The 15244-nt window shown below is 45.3% G+C and overlaps 1 protein-coding gene across 1 annotated transcript in view; it reads left to right on the top strand.

Annotated features, from left to right (window-relative positions):
• Positions 1–14082, top strand: part of KATNAL1 (katanin catalytic subunit A1 like 1) — a 102412-nt gene extending 88330 nt beyond the window's left edge. Inside the window, exon 12 of the mRNA XM_045468006.1 lies at positions 13135–14082. The gene's annotated coding sequence lies outside the window, so the exon portion shown is untranslated. The remainder of the gene's footprint in view (positions 1–13134) is intronic.
• Positions 14083–15244: the final 1162 nt, after the last annotated feature.

Here is a 15244-nt window from a genome sequence, read left to right as displayed (position 1 = left end):
GTTAACAGCCCAGATTTATAATGTGACTGTCACTCTGCCACTTGGCTAATGTACCTGACTCCCCTGAACACAAAGTTACTGATATTCTGTGGGTTTTGCACAGCTTGAGTTGCTGTTAACCCTTGCCTTGGAGGTTTCTTATATGTACACTCTTGAATCTGTGATGGGAATTGTAAAACAGGAGCCCGTTGGCATAATTATGTGTCACTCTCCCCCGCTCTGACTGCAGCTAGAGTGAAGGGCTTAGGCAGGTGTTTTCACCTTGTGTGGGCTTTGGCTTCTTCAGTGTTAATCTTGATTATCGCGTCTTTTTTGTGTAATAGTAGGGCCCCACTCTTTCCTTCATCATAAGTGATAAACCACCTTAGCTTGTATCCTGTGTGATAGGCATAAAATGTTAAGGATATTTTCTGGCCTTTTCCGAGAAAGGGCCACGTTGACTTGCGTGAGACAGTAGTAATGATTCTTTTAACATTTTTTTGTACCTTTCGTTCCTTAACTGTTTCGATTGTATATTTTTTACATACCACTTAATCTGTGATGCACATAATATTTATGTGAGCCTAGAAGTCTGTCATAACAGAAAAATATAGGAATTATGGTTGGAGGGCTTGTTAGGGAACAAAAGTATTATTTTTGCAGAGAAAGCTAGAAACTCCATTATAGTTACTATATTTATCTATTTATACCTTCAAATTGGGCTTTTCATCCTTACTTATTTAATTTTTAAGGCCATTTGCTTTTTTTTTTAAACGTTTATTTATTTTTAAGAGAGAGCACGTGAGCAGGGGAGGGGCAGAGAGGGAAGGAGACCGAGGATCGAACCCACACACTGTGAGATCATGACCTGAGCTGAAGTAGGATGCTTTTTTTTTTAATTTTTTTTTTTTTTTTTAACGTTTATTTATTTTGGGGACAGAGAGAGACAGAACAGGGGAGGGGCAGAGAGAGGGGGAGACACAGAATCGGAAACAGGCTCCAGGCTCTGAGCCATCAGCCCAGAGCCCGACGCGGGGCTCAAACTCACAGACCGCAAGATCGTGACCTGGCTGAAGCCGGACGCTCAACCGACTGCGCCACCCAGGCGCCCCTGAAGTAGGATGCTTTTAACTGACTGAGCCACCCAGGCGCCCCTAAGGACATTTGCTTTTAATTTTGTTTCTTAATGTGGAACCTGTGGGAGTACGTGAAAAATAAAATCCCTAAGATGATACATTTTTAAACATTCACAGATTAACAATAATTCTTGAAATATTTATTAGTTTTTTTTTTGGCTCTGGACAACTCTTTAGCTCTATGGTATTTCTAAATTTCCAAGTGATTTATTAATAAAAAAAAAAGGAAAACTATTAAGGTAATGTCACTTATTCTTCTCATTTTCCCATTCTTATTTCTTGATCAACCTTATTTCATTTATGTCTATAAATCAGCTAGATACTGCTTTGTCCCCAGCAGTGTGTAGGTTGTTATACCTTTGGGAATTTGGCACAACAAATAGGGAATTAGCGTAGAGGTTTTCTTCCAATAAACGGGCTCCCATTTGATTTTGTGTTCAAGACTATAAAACGCACTTTTGTTTGACAACCTCTGAGATGACTAAATATTGCCCTTTGGAAAACCTGAATCTTTGCACTTGTTACTTCCAGAGTCTACCTCAGTTACCCAGGCTTAGTTTTAGGAGGAAAAGAACTGAAACCATATTTAAATTCTGTTCATCATCTATGCAGGCTTGTTTCTTCAAGTACTTCCTTTTCTCTCCTCCTGCCCTTTTCCCGCTGCCTTTTTTTAAATCTTGAAGTTTTTATTTAACATACTTGCTTTTGCAAAACCGTCTATTCCAAATTAAGCCTCTGTGACATGTCTGGATTATCTTAATTCCCTTTTTGGTGTGGCTTCATTATTGGGATGTGTTTCATTTCAACAAGCAGTTTCAAACACAACACACATCCCCCTCTTTTCTCGTGGCTTCATAAACGCAAAGTAATGTGATGACATGAAAAATCTTGGAACCTAACCGTTCCCGTGTCCACTTTCTAAAAACCCACATGTGTTTTCTGAAAACACACAAAAGTGGACACACGTCTGTTCACGTGTTGATACGGCAACAGGGCATCGACTTCAGGTACCGTTGTGTGGGGACAGTTCCCAGGGAATCATTACACGTTAAGACGGTTTATGTATGGTTACGAATTTTGTCTCAGTGTTTGTCTCAGTATTTTGACCCTAATTTAAAGAAAAAGATGTTTCTAAATTGTATTTATTAAACGTGCTTTTCCTTACATTCTGTGCTGCTACTTTGCTGGTCTCATGAGCTTAGTTGTCTCTGTGCATAGGTTACGATTGGGTAATAAATCTCTAGAGTGTTGCTTGTTGGTGTTTTCTTTGTGGTTCATATTTGATCTGCGGTCACTGCTGCCCTTACTGCCGTTAATGAGAGTAAGAAACCTTTCACTAGTAAGAAATGACTTTTCCAAGTATCAGTTCTTAAAAGATCACAGATGGTAAACCTGACCTCTTCCGTTTGCCACGCATTATATTACTGATTTCAGGGTTGATGAAGATGAGAGAGACTTTTCAATTAATTCTAACTGGTTTAATAAATACACTTGCCTTATTTATAGGACGCCACTATAAAATGGGTATCTCGTATGGTGACTCTTCCAGATGACTGTATCTTATTTTATGAATCCCCCTCCATTTTTTAATTCATGGACTTTATTTTTTTTTTTTAATTTTTTTTTTCAACGTTTATTTATTTTTGGGACAGAGAGAGACAGAGCATGAACGGGGGAGGGGCAGAGAGAGAGGGAGACACAGAATCGGAAACAGGCTCCAGGCTCTGAGCCGTCAGCCCAGAGCCCGACGCGGGGCTTGAACTCACGGACCGCGAGATCGTGACCTGGCTGAAGTCGGACGCTTAACCGACTGCGCCACCCAGGCGCCCCATGGACTTTATTTTTTTTGAGCAATTTAGGTTTACAGAGAAATTCAACAGTGGGGAGAGTTCTTCCTCCCTGCTTTGCTCCCTCCCCCGCCCCGCAATGCTTCAAGCCCCTTTTATGAATATCTTGCTTTAGCATAATACATTTGTTATACTTGAATCAATATTGATACGTTATTATTACATAATTACTAAAGTACATAGCGTACATTAAAGTTCACTCTGTGTGGTACAGTTGCGTGGGTTTTGATAACAGTATAATGTCATATATCCACCATCACCGGATCATACAGAGTAGTTTCAGTGCCCTAAAAATCCTCCTGGCTCTGACTGTTCATCTTTCCCCCACCCCGCTCCTCTGGCAAGCACTGATTTTTTTTAACTGTCTCTGCACTTCGCCATTTCCAGAATGTTATATAGTCAGAATCATACTGTTACTTAACAATATGCACTTAAGGTTCCGCCGTGTCTTTTTGTGGCATGATAGTTCATTTCTTTTTAACTAACATGGACTAACACGGATGTTACATGGATATTCCAGTTTGTTTGAAGGATATCTTGGTTGCTTCCAAGTTTAAGAAATCGCTATAAACTACTAAAAGCATTCATGTACAGGTCTTTGCGTGGACGTAAGTTTTCAACTCATTTGAGTAAATACCTAGGAATGCAGTGGCTGGAATATGTGCTAAAGAGTATGTTTAATTTCGTAAGAAGCTGCCAAACCATATTCCACGCGAGCTGTCCCAGTTTGCGTCCCCAGCCGCAGCACGTGAGCGTTCCGGTCGTCCCACATCCTCTCCGGCATCTGGTGTTGTCAGTGTTGTGATTTTGCCTCTCTGAAAAGTGTGTCCCAGTATAACATTGCCGTCGTCATTCCCAGTTCTGTAGTGACAGGGCACGCATCTCCTCATATGCTTATCTATTTTCACTTGGCTTTTATCGAAACCTTGCCAAAATGTATCACACTTGTTCTCCGAGTTTGTAACAGAGAACTTGAACTTCACCTTTGCTTTGTGATTCGAGGTCATCCTGAAGACATGCTACCCCCAGCAGCTGGTGGGGGGGGGGGGCGAAGTAGCAGCGTTTTTCTGTCTGTCGCTCACTGGCCTTTGAGTTTTGGTGTTTGCTCTTTTTAATTTTTTTTTTTCAACGTTTATTCATTTTTGGGACAGAGAGAGACAGAGCATGAACGGGGGAGGGGCAGAGAGAGAGGGAGACACAGAATCGGAAACAGGCTCCAGGCTCCGAGCCATCAGCCCAGAGCCTGATGCGGGGCTCGAACTCCCGGACCGCGAGATCGTGACCTGGCTGAAGTCGGACGCTTAACCGACTGCGCCACCCAGGCGCCCCTGGTGTTTGCTCTTAACAGCATTTTTACTCTTCTGTTATCAGACTGACAACCTCTATTCCTGTTCCAGGTTCTGCCCCCAGTCTGTAGTGAACCCAGTGAAAGGGTCGTTAGGCTTGTTAGAATTACGGGTAACTTCAGGAGGACAGCCAGCTGGGGATGAGGACTAGTAGGGAGCTGCCGTCTCTGAGCTCTGGTGCTGTGTGTCATTTCCCTAGGCTGTGTGTGGCCTTCTTAGCTTTATCTTTGGCGCCCAGAGGTGTTCCTGGCAGACCCAAGGGCGAAGTAGATGTTTATGTCTGATTATGCTGTCACGTAGCTAGAGAATAATAGTTCTAGCTGGAAGGCGCCCAGCGTCCCTTTAATCCCACAACCCCACCCGTCTTCTTGCTGTGACCATTGCTGAGGATTTGCTCTATTACAGGCTGTCCAGAAAAGAATTAGGTAAATGGGACAAAAGAAGAGGGAACATTGGTGGCTAGGGCCTTCCCACTCCCTTTGGCCCTTGCTACTTTCTCCAGTACGTGTTTCCGATGCTGCCTCGTGATGTGTCGTGCGGATTGGCTCACGCGGCGGCGCGTACTTGAATGTTGGGGTGTTTGCCCAGTGGAGGCAGGACTGAGTTGGGAACCGTGGGGGGAGGCGTAAGTATCGCCCGGCCAGCGTCAGCTGCCGCCTTGCTAATGGATAGCCGGAAAGGCAACGTGGGCTGTCCACTCAGGCTCGGATTCTGGAGGCAACTACCTGCGTGCTGTCTTCCTTCCCTGGCTGGACGTGACCTCAGGCAGATACAGCTGGCCCAGACAGACACGGGGATTCACCTGGGATGCGTCCGGCTCCTTGCTCGCCACCACGGCCCCTGTCACAGCAGGACGGTGTTCACTGGCTACTTCCTATCCTCATGATCAGAAAAGTCTCATGGCCGGGGCGCCTGGGTGGCGCAGTCGGTTAAGCGTCCGACTTCAGCCAGGTCACGATCTCGCGGTCCGTGAGTTCGAGCCCTGCGTCGGGCTCTGGGCTGATGGTTCAGAGCCTGGAGCCTGTTTCCGATTCTGTGTCTCCCTCTCTCTCTGCCCCTCCCCCGTTCATGCTCTGTCTCTCGCTGTCCCAAAAATAAATAAACGTTGGAAAAAAAAATATTAAAAAAAGAAAAGAAAAGTCTCATGGCCAACTCTTCTCTAATTGTGAGTTTCCTGAGATCTTCTGTGGACCTTTCACGCAACTTCTGAGAGGCACTCAGCAGCAACCCAGGATGCTGAGATCTGAAATTGGGAGCAAATGACTTGGTCCAGTCCCCTCGTGTTACAGGTGAAAGGCCGGAACGCAGAGAAACGTTCTGATGTGTATCCAAGGTCACATTTTGAACGAGGAAGTAGCACTTGTATCTGTTTTTGATCTGAGAGAATGCTACAGAGAGGCTGTTAAGCAAGCAGGCAAGATGTCTCCTGAGGACCTTTAAGCCTCTGAAGCATAGCAGTGGAGACTGTTCACCCAAGTTAATGATGGTTAAAAATAAGAAATAGGAGATAAACTGACACCATAGATTGGCGCTAACGTGTATAACGTTTGCTATGTGCTAGACACTTTACCTTACCTTTATTGTTTTGTTAAATCTGTGCATTGGCTCTAACACTTACTGTTACTCTCTTTTTGCAGAAGAGGAAACTGAGATTTATAAAGTGACTTGCCCTAGTCATTCGGCCCCTAAGAAGCGGAGGAAGGAATGGACCTAGGTCAGTTTAGCTCCACAACCTATTTCTTTGCCATAGTCCAAGATGACTTTCAACAGTGTAAATGCAAAAGTACTCAATTCTTTTCTTTTTAAAAAATTTGTAATGTCTATTCATAGAGAGAGAGAGAGAGAGAGAGAGAGAGAATGAGCAGGGGAGGGGCAGAGAGAGAGGGAGACACAGAATCCAAGGCAGGCTCCAGGCTCCGAGCTGTCAGCACAGAGCCCGATGTGGGATTCAAACCCACAAACCGTGAGATCATGACCTGAGCCGAAGTCAGACGCTCAACCGACTGAGCCACCCAGGCACCCCTAAAAGTACTCAATTCTTGAAATAAATGTTACACTCACTCATTTTTCTGAGGTTAGTAATCACTGTTACCTTCTGTTTCCTATGATGCTTTTTTGCCAGGAGACTTTTAGGCTCTTGTGTTGTGGGATTAAAGTGAATTGGAGAATGTCACTGTTATTTGCTGTAGGTGTATATGAATATACACCTTCTTGATTTTCAGGACAGGCTTTATTATACGAGCCAGTCATTCTAAGAGGTTCCACAAATTATATTTAGACCACCAACTTAAGCGACATAAAGCTCCATCGGTTAATAAGATCCCTGACAGTGCTCTGCCCACTGGATGACAGCTCCAGAGTCATTAGCTGTGTGCTTGGTCACCGTCGGTTACCAGGAGAGCTGGCCCTGGGGTTGGGGTCTGTATTTGAAGCACTACCCCAGAGCTGAGTTTACTTATGAACGTTCAGGATGTTTCCAATTAGCACATCTTGAATAGCTTCTTTAGACAAATAACTAATCATGGTATGACTACTGTATTACAGAACATAAATCTTAAACTATAGTGTTAGTAATTATTATGTAATTAGAGATGAATGAATGAAGCCTCGGTTGCAATTTGTAAAATACCTCAAGTTATTTTTCAAACATTTTGAAACATGTTTTGTAACATTTCTCAAATGTACTTTACCAGGCATACTTCCTCTAATTTTCAAGCCCTTGTGTATTTTAAGGGAAATTTAATCCATATGTTTCTGATTCATTTACACTTAACTCATCAAAGTTATTTTTTAAGAACAATTTGGTTTCCAAGCAGCCTTAGGAACCCTTGTCATGGATTCCGTCAGCCTTTAAAAGCCTTTTCCCCAATCAAAACTTTTTTCCTCCAAAGATAAATGTGGATGAAATTTCGGTTTACAATGCAGAGCCCGTATTTCAAAATCTAAGCTGGTTCTGAATTTAGTGTAATAAGTTGTTCTGCCTTTACCGAAAGAACTGGCTTAATTTGTTTCTCTTCAAAGCAGGCCTCTGCAAAGAGTTTGTAATAAATAACAGTGTGCTTTCTTGAAAACAGTGCACTGACGTTCTATACTGCCTTCCCGAATTCATAGCACAGGTGACAAATGTGGGTCGATCAGACATGGCAAACAAAATGAACTGTTTTGGGGGGGTCCGTCATGTAACTGATGACTATGTGTACATATTCAAATATACACGCATACATTCATAAAATGCTTACATTCTTATAGATTACCTTTTTTGTTTGTTTTTACCTGTACTTAAAAATTCAAGCAAGACTTGGCTGTATTCTGGATTAAATTAATAACTGATCGTGAAATGACTGTAATTGTTCTCATGTCTCTTCAGAAATGTTCCCCACCTGAGATTTCGTTCACCGGGTTTGTGTGGCCCAGCAGTCGGGCTGTGAGCACAGCTTTTTGTGTAGTTTTAATTCAACGGGGTGGGGTGATTGTATGAAATCTTCTTCGGAAAAGTAAGGTCCTTGCAGTGAAGGTAGAAGGCTGACAGCTAATTGGACAGAATGTCATACAGCAGAGTGACTCTGGAAATGATTTGCTGAAACACAGCACCAGAGGAATGGAGGTTGTTCGAGGCAGCTAGAAGCCATATTCAGAAATATTCACATTAAAAGAAAGGTACCATTTTCTTGGGTTCTCATCAGAGAATTGCATGAAACACATATTTGCTAATTGCAAGAAATCACCTCTTTAGTTCCTGTTTTCGGTGGAAACTATCATTTTCTCCCTGAACTTTTTAATGTGGGATGAAAACATCTTTTCTGTACTTTTCAGGGCATACCAATTTCTTATATATCTTGCCAGTTTGTGCTGTAAATGAACTCTTAATATTTTATGAAAAAGCATTATGATAGATGAACTCCTTTTAAGAATTAACACCTACTTTTTAAAAATTCAAACGAAAATGAGAAACCTCTTGCATGAGGGGATATTTTTACCTTATATTTTTCTATGTGATAATTACTTAGAAAGGAAATATGCTTACACATAAAGCAATATGTATAGAAATCAAGTTGGTCAGTGCTTGTGTTTCTGTCTCCCAAAAGCCTTTGGCCTAGAAGTCAGTCATGATTCCATCTCATTTCATACGACTCCTAGGACAGGACTGTGCTGGCCATTGTCACTGGTGACCTGGGACAGTGTTCTGCAAATTTCTGTGACGATGCCTCTCCATCAAGAAGTGATTTGTGAGTTTTGCACCCTGACTGTATTGATAGCTTGCAGAACATTTGTAATTTACAGTAGTTTTTGTGTGCAACTTATAACAATGTTCACATTAGAAAATTTAGAGACCGAAAATATGAAAACATTGCCAAATAATTTTGTTGGTACAAAAATGCCCTCTAGAAATTATGAAGAGTGTTTGTACTGAGAGCCATGAGATTAAATACACCTCATTCTTTTTTTTAACTTTAACTTTTGCCTCACTGGGTACAGTGATTTATAATGTATTTCACTGCTTAGTTTTAATGACTGTTGTGGTGAAAAGGTTACTTCACAAAAGCGGATAGATCCAAGTGGAAGAAGTAAATCATTGACTGCAACTCTAAGTCAGGAGCTTTATTAAAAATGATTAAAATTCATGCTCACTACGCAGAAGTTTTCATTTACCTTTGGCCAAACCTGTGAACCGCTCGCTTCATTTGGAAGATGTTTAAACAAATAAGAAAATTCAAGTTTAAGTTGCACATATTAGAGTTTTTAATAAGAGACTCAGTGTTTTTGGCAAGAAAATCACGGAACAGTGGAAGCCCCTACTCGAGGTCGAGACCTGGGTCTTCCTTCTGCCTGCCTCCCTGCTCCGTGTGTGCCCAGGAATCCTGGTTCTGTCAGCCCCTCCCATAGTGTCCCCCATTCTGCTCTGTCTGGACGTGATAGCTCTTGAACACCATGGGACAAGTTTCATTCCTGTTGTGAGTTTTCCTCTCCCAGTCTTCAAAGAGTGCCTGCCTTCTAGATACCATGTGAATGTCACTGCCCATTTCTTCCTTTTCACTTGTCAGTGCACAACCTGCACAACCGTTCCTCCAGCTCCTGTGCAAAACTTGCCCCGCAGAGGCGCCAGGTTGTTGCGGCTCTCCTTTTATCCGCGTGGGACGTTTCCAGAGCCGCCAGCCGCCCGAGGCAGCGGCTTGCGGCCTCTCCTCGCTGAGGGAGGAGGACGAGGACCCTTCCATCGAATGTCAATGGAACTGTCGAAGGGAGAAGCAAGAGTAGAGCAGAGAGTCCTAGTTACTAACAGAAAAGTGCTAAGCTATGAGAGTCCCGGCTAGCAGGGAGAACCGAAGAGGGAGGATCTGGCGTTTTCAAAGGGAAGGGATCCGCGTGTATTCCTGTGACCAGGCCAAGACTGCCGCGCGCCACAGATGTCCCGTCTTAACGTGCACTGTGTGCGCTCTGGTCAAAGCCTCACTCCTGCTCTCTGGCTGGAGATCTACCAGCTGGGTTACACAAGGGGTCCGTCTGCTGGGTCGCGAGAGGCGTGGTGGTATTGTGAGGACGTAGAGGACTGTCGGGAGGACGAGATGACATCCTGAGTCTAAAGGGCTGATCAGTTTTTGGCAGCGCAGCAAGCCGTTAGGAAACGTGAGCCGCCGTGCTGCGCTGGCCCCTGGCAGGCTCTCCCGGAGCCGATCGTCGAATTTTAAGGGAAGGGGCAAGCCTTTTAACCACGCATAGCTTGGAGTTGGCCTCCGCGGGCCTATTTATGCCACAGAAGCCAGCAAGCGTAATTACAAGTCAGGGGCTTCCTCCGCACGCCCCCTGGAGCACACCGCTGGTTAGCTATTTTTATTTTGTGTCCGTTTTTTCTCTTTCCTCCACGCGCAAAGCAGCCCTGGATGCCCAGGCTGGCTGTTTGTCAGTCCCTCTGAACTAAGTAGATGCAATGACGAATAATGTTCCCAACCCCTGCCAGTCACGGTGAATAGGGGCACATTGATTTGCATTGGGCCATTTTTGACTCGGGTGAATGGCCGTTGGGGATCTGTCAAAATTAGGGGCCACTCTCTTCTCTTACACTGGTACTTTTCTGCAGCCGAGCAGAAATCTAAAGATACCAGAAATCGACCGAAGTGTCGCACTACCCCTTAATTCCCTGTCCAATGCAGGGTGAGCTCTATCCAGGCAGTTGCCCACACTGTTTTCAGCTTTTTACCAAAGGTGAGATTCTTTTAATTGCCCAAAAGGTTCTGGCCCCCAGCATTGGCATGGCTTACCTAGTGGTTGTAGGCATGTGTCCATAGAAGTGTTTTGCCAGGTATTTGTGAAAACTATTTGGCTGTTTTTTTTTTTTTTTTAAGCAAAGGTGGTAGAGGGAGGAGGAAGAGAGGGTTCTGTTCTCACTTCTTCTAATACCTTCCCTGATCCAAAAACTGGAGTTTAGCGGTAGAACCCAATTAGAACTCTCTTGCCTCATTTAGCACACGATCACATTTCTCGCTATTTACGACAGAAACAGAAAAGTAAGCATAATTTCTCAACAAAGAGGGAATTTACGAGCGACGCGATGTTTCTCTTACTGTAGTTAGAGACGTACCTTCTAGAGGGTCGCACAGGGCCTGTGTGCCTTGCTTAAGAATCACAGACTGGAGTGGTAGTTCGTTGGCCCACTGGCTTTTCACAAGGAAGGAAAGGTGTTACATGATGTCAGAAGGTCTCCGGTTCCATAAAGCGGAGCTTTCCAAGGGTTTCCCTGTTCAGACGTTTTCTACGTAACGCCTGAGGGATCCTGCAGGAAGGGGGCCTAGAGGATCTAAGCAAGATTTATTTTTTCATGCATTTTAATTTGAATCTTAACTAAGATTATTTACGTAAGTCTACTTAGACCTTCATTAAATCATTCCAAGTTTCGAATGTCCAGCAGCTTCTGGGTAGAATCCCTGCCTGAAGGAACTTGACCTGCTAGAGAAAGCCCTGAAACAAACCATCACAGAATTCTATGCACCGATGACAGTATGTGGCACCGATGACAGTGGTGTGGAGGAGGAAAAGGACAAAGAAGGCTTCACAGAGGAGGTGACGTCAGCCATGTTTTGAAGCATGAAGAGGAGTTCGGCAGGTGGCGAGGGAAGGAATATTAATCCAGGTAGAGGTAACGATCATCGCCTTCCTCTTGACTTGTATCAGAGTGACGGTCCCCTTTTATTAGAGCAAGTTCTTTAACACTCTGTGAGGGTAGGGAGCGATATGATCATTGCCTCCTGTACTTTGTATACTGTGAGAACATCCCCAGTGGGCAATGAGAATCTGTAATCATAGAAGAAGGTCTCCTTTCCTCACTGTGACCCCTTAAGCAAAACCGTCCTGAGGAACACTGACCCGAAGAAACACGTTCGCTGCAGGGTAATGGCGAAGCTTGGATTTGAAATCGGCTGCTCAGCAGAAAATCTAGAGCAGAAGAACCGGGTGTCTCGTCTATGGACATGGCCTGAATAAACACAAATCTCCTTGATTTTTGTGTGGCTCCAAATCACCTTCTTGTGATGACTGGTTGTTGACAAACTGCGTTGCCTGCTTTCTCTAGCAGGATGGCGGCTGGCCCGGGCCACGGCGGGCCACAGAGACACAAGCAACAGTGTTCCCCTCGGTGGTTTGATTTTTACGTGCCGTGGGTGATGAGACAGCTCTGCGGCCCCAGTGTCTTCCCAGTGCTACGAAATCCGCCCTTGTTTTTCCAGGTGCACGTGCGGTCCATTAGTCCATCTTGGAATCGTCTACGGGATAGAACTTTGTTCCAAGCATGAACCAAGCCTACTTCGTAAATCAAAAGGCGCTTCTTAATTCGCAGTTGTATATTAAATTCGCACGTTTCGGATTGAAATTCGCACACAATCTCTTTTGCATTACTCACTCTTAATAGTAATTTCTTCTGGCTATTGCCCTCAGGCTGTACAGGAATGAAAAAAATAGATTTGAACTCTTTATTTTGACGATGTTCACAGATTGTAAATCTAATTAGTTCTCTGACTTTTTCCCCCCCTCTTAAAGGAACACACGTTACTTTCTGAACAAAGTCTGCTAAGTCGGGACAGGTTTGCCTGATAACCATATTCATTTTCCCTAAATTATCTTGTCAGTTCATTTGGAAAATTCATCCGTCTTTCTGCCCTAATTTGCTGCATCCGGTTGACGTGTGCCCCTAATAGATAGGATATCCACCTGTGAGATGGTGAGGAAAATCCTGTCCAGGTTAGATAATGCTTTAAGATTGACCTATTTCAGAGTTGGAAGGGACCTTTCTTTCAGATCACTGAATGCGGTGTTTCTCATCCTGGCCTAGAGGATCTATTTGTTCTTTAAGGAATTTCTAAATCCCGTGTTTTCATTAGGTGAACAACCACAAGAAAAATAAGCACAGACCTCTCTGAATGGAGGACTGCCACGAGATTTCAGGGGTTACGTGACTTGGCTCCAGGGAGAGGGTCAAGGTTTCCTGCGGGCCTAAGGGAATTTAGATACATGGTGAATTGAGGGCGTAGCCATGATGGCAACGTCACGCCCACCCCCAAATTCCTGCGGGAGGCAGCCGGTGTTACATATTTGAATAGTTGTGTATTTCTGGCGTCCATGGTGGTATCTAAATTATAAAGCTGCTGCAGCCAGAAGCGTCCATTCTAAGAGTACAGGATAGCCGAGCAGCCCTGGTCGTTCTTGGCGTATTTATCACACATGGCCCAGTGGTGGGTGCTGGATGGGTCAACTTTCTGTGGGTAAGACTGAGATAACGAAGCCACCCCAACACTTTGGTGGCTTGCAATAGCAAAGGTGTGTTTCGTATTCCCATAGATACGTCGCCGGCAGCTCTTTGGCTGCGATCCTACATCGTCTCATTTGGAGATCCGTGATGCCTTCCGTAGACCCCCCCTAGCCCCCACCCGCCATCCTCATGACCTAAGGAAAAGAGCAAGAGGGCTCAGAAGCACTCAAAAGCTCTTAAAAATCAGATGGCGCATATATCATTTCTGCTGTGTTCAGTGGCCAAACCAGGCCACGTGGACGAACCTGTTGTCCGTGAAACAGGGAAATATTATTCTCTCTGCAAGGTGTCGCACGGCAAGGGTAGAGATGTATGAGCCTCTTCCAGGGAGGGGGTTGGACGACGGGGGACAACAATCTACTGCGGGTGACCATCCACCCACGTACCTCACAGCTCCTTGTCGTGCTGGGCGACGACGGGACTGCCCAGCTGGCTTCCTGTCTGTCTTTTGTTTTCATTTTTTCTTCTTTGGAAGTTTTCGACCTGGGAAGCCAGACCGCTCTCGGGCCGAGTGGATGTTTAGAGACCTTGCCTCGTGCCATTATTTTCCCCCGTAGAGGAACTGAGGTGATGTGCCCGAGATCACACAGCAAGACGCTTGGCTACGCTGCTCACTCTCTTCCCAACATCCACTTGTGAAAGTGTTAGACAGGAATTGCTGCTTTGCTAACTGTAAAAGAAAAACACCTTGATTGTTCCTGAAATCATACCCCGTCTGAGAGACAGAGAAGTGAAACAGGACCCGAGTGGTCCATCTCGGAATGAAAACCGGCTCAGTTTTCTATCCCGTTTTCCTTCCAGCCACCTTTGTGTGGGAGGCAACCTATTTAAATGTATTATAGAGCATCAACAGAGTGCTGGGAGCTGTTCAGTGCTCTAGTAAAGCCCCAGTTCCTGCCAAGGCAGATCGTGTCTCTGTTTTATAAATAGTCTGCGCCCGGTGCTGATTTGATTTAAAATAAAACCTGCAGATAGTACTCCGCATGCTTCCTTCGGATCCTTGTGTGTGTGTGTGTGTGGGGGGTGGACAGTAGGTGGGTGAGTCCAGGGCCGGAGACGGCAAACAGGGGGCCAGCTGGGCAGTGGCTTCTGGAGAGACCAAAGGGCTTATCTCGTGAGAGGCTCACCAGCGGCCTCTGGGCCCCAGTGAGCCTCTGACATACAGCGCGTCCGCTTCCCTCAGGGGGAAGCTTGAAGGCAGGCCCCCTAGGGGTGCAGGACTGGACACATCTTGGGCAACAGTTCTAACATCTCTAAAACAGTTGGGAGTTGTCCGCCCTCGTGAGCGCCTTCAACAACACAGGTCACAATCGCAGGGGATGTCTTCAGCAAGGTTGGGGTGAAATGGCACACAGGGTGGAAAGAGCACACCCAGCTTCCGCCTCTCGCCCCGGGCAGCGAAAGAGAGGAGGAGGAAAGGACTCTTTGAAAAGGAGTTCATTGAAAACTGCTTTGGCCTCTGGAGACGGGGGATGGGGGGGGAGGGGGGGTGGGGGGGAGGGGGGGTGGGGGGGAGGGGGGGTGGGGGGGGAGGGGGGGTTCTCTGGGATTTTCTAAAACCTCCTGTTTTGACATCCCACTCAGCCTGCTCCATATGGAGTCAAAACAATCTCCCCATTCACCTTGCCAGTCAGAGTACCCTTTCCCTAGGTGGTGGGAGTTAGGAAAGCAATCTGACTAAATTTTATTATTATACACTTGACATTGTGACGCTCTGTGTATTCCACTTCTTCAGCTTGCTTTCCCCAGTTTTTCCTCTCTCTTCGGCTATAATTTTGAATTCCCCCTGGGTATAAAATACATATCCATCAAGGTTCTAGATAATCAATTAGGGTGATTTTCAGAACCAGTTGGGGGAGCTTTTAAAAATACACATGCCTACGCATCCAGGATCTTGAGGATCCTGATTTTGTGGGCTTCGGAGTGATCTAGGTGTCTGAATTTTTAAAACGCTTCCTGGATGGGGTGCCTGGGTGGCTCAGTTTGTTAAGCGTCCCGCTTCAGCTCAGGTCATGAGCTCAGGGTTTGCGAGTTCCAGCCCCGTGTCGGACTCTGTGCTGACAGCTCAGAGCCTGGAGCCTGCTTCCGATTCTGTGTCTCCCTCTCTCTCTACGCCCCTTTCCCGCTCACTCCCTGTCT

This window comes from Leopardus geoffroyi, chromosome A1 (genome assembly GCF_018350155.1).
Source record: "Leopardus geoffroyi isolate Oge1 chromosome A1, O.geoffroyi_Oge1_pat1.0, whole genome shotgun sequence".
Classification (NCBI taxonomy): domain Eukaryota; kingdom Metazoa; phylum Chordata; class Mammalia; order Carnivora; family Felidae; genus Leopardus; species Leopardus geoffroyi.
The sequence above is the reverse complement of the archived record's forward strand: the minus strand, read 5'-3'. Positions and strand labels throughout refer to the sequence as shown.